The sequence below is a fragment of the Alosa alosa genome, chromosome 18, assembly GCF_017589495.1.
Source record: "Alosa alosa isolate M-15738 ecotype Scorff River chromosome 18, AALO_Geno_1.1, whole genome shotgun sequence".
Classification (NCBI taxonomy): domain Eukaryota; kingdom Metazoa; phylum Chordata; class Actinopteri; order Clupeiformes; family Clupeidae; genus Alosa; species Alosa alosa.
In genome coordinates, this window is record NC_063206.1 from 32,342,244 (window position 1) to 32,348,781 (window position 6,538).

Below are 6,538 nucleotides of genomic sequence, written 5' to 3' on the forward strand. Positions count from 1 at the left end.
TTTACAGTATAGATAGTTAGATAGATGTCATCACAGTGTTTCACAGAAAGTATTTTGAAAATACAAAAATACACAACACTGAAGTATTTTGATACAAAATACGAAGGCATTTTCATCATCTCAATAAAATACAAATTACAAAATAGTATTTTGTATTTGAAATACATATTTTAAATACATGTATTAGAAATACTGCCCATCCTTGCCCATGCCCAGCCATGGCCCAATCAGTGGAAACTGACATAAAAGATTTGCTCTGCCCCCAAGTGTGGCCCATCATGTAAAATGACTTATTGTTTTGTTATGCAAGGAAAACAAACTCACCAAGACCAATGAGACGGTTGTTGTGGACTTCCATAAACAAGCACTTATGTTATGTTATATTGTATTTATTTATTATTCACTATAGTACTTCATATTTTGTTCTCTTCATACTCCCATGTTGTGTGAATGACAAATAAAGCATCAATCTATCTGTCGGCCCAGGTGTGTTTATCAAAGTGTTGGCTGAGGGTTGCCTGGGTCCCCGGGCATGCACTGGCCCACACACTAACTGATCTGACTGAGTGTTGGCTGAATGTCAGCAGTGCTTGAACATTACTTGATAACAAAACACAAATCCAGAGCTACTACTTTAAAGCACAAGTCATCTTTATTAAAAATTCTAACAAACAACTTTGAAAATTCAAAAATTATAAAGCAAAGAAGGATTTTTACATGTACAATTTTATGTAAAACAATTTACATCTTTTATCTAAAACAAAACAAATAAAAATGTCTAAGATACATACATACATACATACATGTACAATGATTCAAAGACATAAATGATTCTACATAATAATAATAACAATAACAATATGCTTAATTATAGCACCTTTCATTCACAGAATGCAGCTCAAAGTGGTTCACATTTGGAACATTTGTCATTGGTGACAGGGACAGTGGCTTGGTGTCACAGGACAGTAGCTAACTGTCTCAGGACAGTGTCTAGGTGTCACAGAACAGTCATCGGTGTCACGGGACAGTGTCTGGGTGTCACAGGACAGTCATAGATGTCACGGGACAGTGTCTAGGTGTCACAGGACAGTCATAGGTGTCACGGGACAGTGTCTGGGTGTTACAGGACAGTGGCTAACTGTCCCGGGACAGTGTCTGGGTGTCACAGGACAGTCATAGGTGTCACGGGACAGTATCTGGGTGTCACGGGACAGTGTCTGGGTGTTACAGGACAGTCATCGGTGTCACGGGACAGTGTCTGGGGGTCACAGGACAGTCATAGATGTCACGGGACAGTGTCTAGGTGTCACAGGACAGTGTCTAGATGTCACAGGACAGTCATGGGTGTCACGGGACAGTGTCTGGGTGTCACAGGACAGTCACAGATGTCACGGGACAGTGTCTAGGTGTCACAGGACAGTGTCTAGGTGTCACAGGACAGTCATGGGTGTAGTGTTAATTTCGTCAGACGAGACGAGAGGAAATATGTTCGTCAACAACCTTTTTTTTCATGACTAAGACGAGACGATGACGAGACGACAGTAATGTCCTGAAACACTGACTAAGACTATCTTAAGATGAATTATTGTTGTGAAAAAAGACGAGACTAAAATGTTTTTGCATGAAATAAGAACTAAGATAAAAATCTCTCTTCATTTTCGTCTACAAAATGAGAAGACAGAATATCTAGCTGTTATGTTTTCAAAATATTCGAATGAGTTCATACTAAACAGCTTTCCTGTAGGCTAGTCTACGTGCTGTTGCTGCAACCCTGTGGCTGCAACACGAAACTACATGGAACAAGAACACTGGAGATTTCTGCCAGAGTTACCAACTAACTACCTAATCTTTATGCCACAATGCTACATACCCAGAAGTTGAAGCTTCTCATACAAATTAACATCCACCAGAATGTCCATAATACGAAAATGTTCATCATGTAATGTCAACTATTTAACTAGTTAGACTGATGATGCAAAGTTTGCTAGCAAGTAAGCTAATATGGAAAGTTAAGCTAGCAAGTTAGCTATGGCTAAGATGGAGAGTCTGTTTGGGAATGTGTTGTGTTTGACGCATATAAGCCATCTAGCTTAGGCGGAGTAAAAAACATTAATACTTTGGTCTCGACAGTGTTTCTCAAACTTTTTCAGTTTCAGGACCACTTAACTAACCCTAGCTAAAAAAAAAAAAAAAAAGATTAGACCTACTTCAACAGTAGCCTATAATTAGTCTACACTATAGGCCTACTCACTGAACCACCTTGCTTATTGTCTTTGCACTTTGCTTATTGTGTGGATTCATACTGTATGATTTAAACTGGCATATCTTACATAGACAGTGTTGCAGAACTGTTTTTACATACAAGTTGGTTCAATATTGCAAACAACTCATCTATATTATATTTTACCACGCCTGCTCACGGACCACTTGAGATAGCTTAGGACCACCAGATTCCCGGACCACACTTTGAGAAACACTGGTCTCACGATCTGACAGTGGTCCAGTCAAATCTTTTACTGTCTATGGTCAAATCCCCCCAGCCGAGCTATAACTGAAGGGTTCAGATGCAAAAGCCTCTAAATGCCACCTATGTCAAAAATGAGATAAAGATGGTGAGGGGATGCTCTCCACACATAGTATACGCTAATCAAATAATTTAACTTCTAAACCCACTAAATACCACTCCTTTCCTGGTCTGAAATATCGATTTATAGGCAAAAACCTATAGGAGACTGAATTTAAATGCTCATTTAAAAGAAAAGTGGTCAGACGGATTTAGAACTGAACTCTTCAACTGTAGCTCGACTTACCTGTGCATGTAAAACGTATCTGACTGACAAAAAAATCAGAATGAGTAATTATAACAGACAGTAGCCCTGTGGACACACAATATTGTTGGAAAATTGAGATGTGTGAAACACTATTTGACTCAAATGGTAATCAGAAATAATTTGTTATAAAAAAAGACTAAAATGTGTTGACTAAAACTGACTAAGACTAAGATACCTTTAGTTTTCTTATGACTACAACTAGACTAAAATGACGAGACTTTTAGTTGACTAAAACTTGACTAACAAAAATGATATTTGAATGACTAAATATGACAAAGACTAAAAAGGACATTTCGTCACAAGACTAAGACTAAGTCTAAATTAAAAATAGGTGACAAAATTAACGCTACATGGGTGTCACGGGACAGTGTCTTGGTGTTACAGGACAGTGGCTAACTGTCCCGGGACAGTGTCTGGGTGTTACAGGACAGTCATAGGTGTCACGGGACAGTGTCTGGGTGTTACAGGACAGTCATGGGTGTCACGGGACAGTGTCTAACTGTCTCGGGACAGTGTCTGGGTGTTACAGGATAGTGGCTAACTGTCCCGGGACAGTGTCTGGGTGTCACAGGACAGTCATAGGTGTCACGGGACAGTGTCTAGGTGTCACAGGACAGTCATAGGTGTCACGGGACAGTGTCTGGGTGTCATGGGACAGTGTCTGGGTGTCACGGGACAGTGTCTGGGTGTTACAGGACAGTCATGGGTGTCACGGGACAGTGTCTGGGTGTTACAGGACAGTCATAGGTGTCACGGGACAGTGTCTGGGTGTTACAGGACAGTCATGGGTGTCACGGGACAGTGTCTAACTGTCTCGGGACAGTGTCTGGGTGTTACAGGACAGTGGCTAACTGTCCCGGGACAGTGTCTGGGTGTTACAGGACAGTCATAGGTGTCACGGGACAGTGTCTGGGTGTTACAGGACAGTCATGGGTGTCACGGGACAGTGTCTAACTGTCTCGGGACAGTGTCTGGGTGTTACAGGATAGTGGCTAACTGTCCCGGGACAGTGTCTGGGTGTCACAGGACAGTCATAGGTGTCACGGGACAGTGTCTAGGTGTCACAGGACAGTCATAGGTGTCACAGGACAGTGTCTGGGTGTCAATGGGACAGTGTCAGGACAGTCATGGGTGTCACGGGACAGTGTCTGGAGTTTACAGGACAGTCATGGGTGTCATGGGGACAGTGTCTGGGTGTTACAGGACAGTCATAGGGTGTCACCGACAGTGTCTGGGGACAGTGTTACAGGACAGTCATAACTGTCACAGGGACAGTGTCACAGGACAGTGTCTCCAGTCTGGACAGTGTCTGGGTGTTACAGGACAGTCATGGCTAACTGTCCCGGACAGTGTCTGGGTGTCACAGGACAGTCATGGGTGTCACGCAGTCTAGTCTCTGGTGTCACAGGACAGTCATAGGTGTCACAGGATCAGTGTCATGGGTGTCACGGACAGTGTCTGGGTGTCACAGGACAGTCATGGGTGTTACAGGACAGTGTCTGGGTGTCACAGGACAGTGTCTGGGTGTCACAGGACAGTCACATGTGTCACCGGACAGCATGGGTGTTACAGGACAGTCAACTGGGTGTCTGGGTGTCAGGACAGTCATAGGTGTCACCGACAGTGTCTGGGTGTCACAGGACAGTGTCTGGGTGTCACAGGACAGTGTCTAACTGTCACGGGACAGTGTCTGGGTGTTACAGGACAGTCATAACTGTCCCGGGACAGTGGGTGTCTAGGACAGTCATAGGGACAGTGTCTAGGTGTCACAGGACAGTCATAGGTGTCACAGGACAGTGTCTGGGTGTCACAGGACAGTGTCTAACTGTCCGGACAGTGTCTGGGTGTTACAGGACAGTGTCATAGGTGTCACAGGACAGTCATGACGTGTCACGGTGTCTGTCACAGGACAGTCTTTTACCGCTGTCCAGTAGGCCTATTCACTGCAATCGCTAGTCCGTGCGTTCGTGCTTGCGTGGGTGTGGGCACTAGCAGTGCCTGACTGTTTGCAACTGTTTGATGTGCTGTTCACTGAGGGCATTCATATTAATCACTGATATCAACTGCAACAGCCTGAGAAATAAAAATCTTTTTTTACGAAAACGAGGGCCTTTGACCCACACACGCTACAAGCAAGCGTCACGAGACTCTAATAATAGATGTAACACGGAGCACTTGTTTCAGCATCGCTGCAGTAGCACAATGGATAAGACGTCGGTGTGCGGAGCATATGAACAATTGTCCCAGCATCCCCGGTTCGAAACCTGCTTGATGACGTGGCCGCCCTGTCAGGCGATCTCCCGTTAATTTTACCGCTGTCCAGTAGGCCTATTCACTGCAATCGCTAGTCCGTGCGTTCGTGCTTACGTGGGTGGGTGTGGGCACTAGCGATCTCTCATGAAACCAAGTGCCTGACTGTTTGCAACTGTTTGTTGTCTGTTTGATGTGCTGTTCACTGAGGGCATTCATATTAATCACTGATATCAACTGCAACAGCCTGAGAAATAAAAATCTTTTTTTTACGAAAACGAGGGCCTTTGACCCACACACGCTACAAGCAAGCGTCAAGAGACTCTAATAATAGATGTAACACGGAGCACTTGTTTCAGCATCGCTGCAGTAGCACAATGGATAAGACGTCGGTGTGCGGAGCATATGAACAATTGTCCCAGCATCCCCGGTTCGAAACCTGCTTGATGACGTGGCCGCCCTGTCAGGCGATCTCCCGTTAATTTTACCGCTGTCCAGTAGGCCTATTCACTGCAATCGCTAGTCCGTGCGTTCGTGCTTGCGTGGGTGTGGGCACTAGCAGTGCCTGACTGTTTGCAACTGTTTGATGTGCTGTTCACTGAGGGCATTCATATTAATCACTGATATCAACTGCAACAGCCTGAGAAATAAAAATCTTTTTTTACGAAAACGAGGGCCTTTGACCCACACACGCTACAAGCAAGCGTCACGAGACTCTAATAATAGATGTAACACGGAGCACTTGTTTCAGCATCGCTGCAGTAGCACAATGGATAAGACGTCGGTGTGCGGAGCATATGAACAATTGTCCCAGCATCCCCGGTTCGAAACCTGCTTGATGACGTGGCCGCCCTGTCAGGCGATCTCCCGTTAATTTTACCGCTGTCCGGTAGGCCTATTCACTGCAATCGCTAGTCCGTGAGTTCGTGCTTGCGTGGGTGGGTGTGGGCACTAGCGATCTCTCATGAAACCAAGTGCCTGACTGTTTGCAACTGTTTGTTGTCTGTTTGATGTGCTGTTCACTGAGGGCATTCATATTAATCACTGATATCAACTGCAACAGCCTGAGAAATAAAAATCTTTTTTTACGAAAACGAGGGCCTTTGACCCACACACGCTACAAGCAAGCGTCACGAGACTCTAATAATAGATGTAACACGGAGCACTTGTTTCAGCATCGCTGCAGTAGCACAATGGATAAGACGTCGGTGTGCGGAGCATATGAACAATTGTCCCAGCATCCCCGGTTCGAAACCTGCTTGATGACGTGGCCGCCCTGTCAGGCGATCTCCCGTTAATTTTACCGCTGTCCAGTAGGCCTATTCACTGCAATCGCTAGTCCGTGCGTTCGTGCTTGCGTGGGTGTGGGCACTAGCAGTGCCTGACTGTTTGCAACTGTTTGATGTGCTGTTCACTGAGGGCATTCATATTAATCACTGATATCAACTGCAACAGCC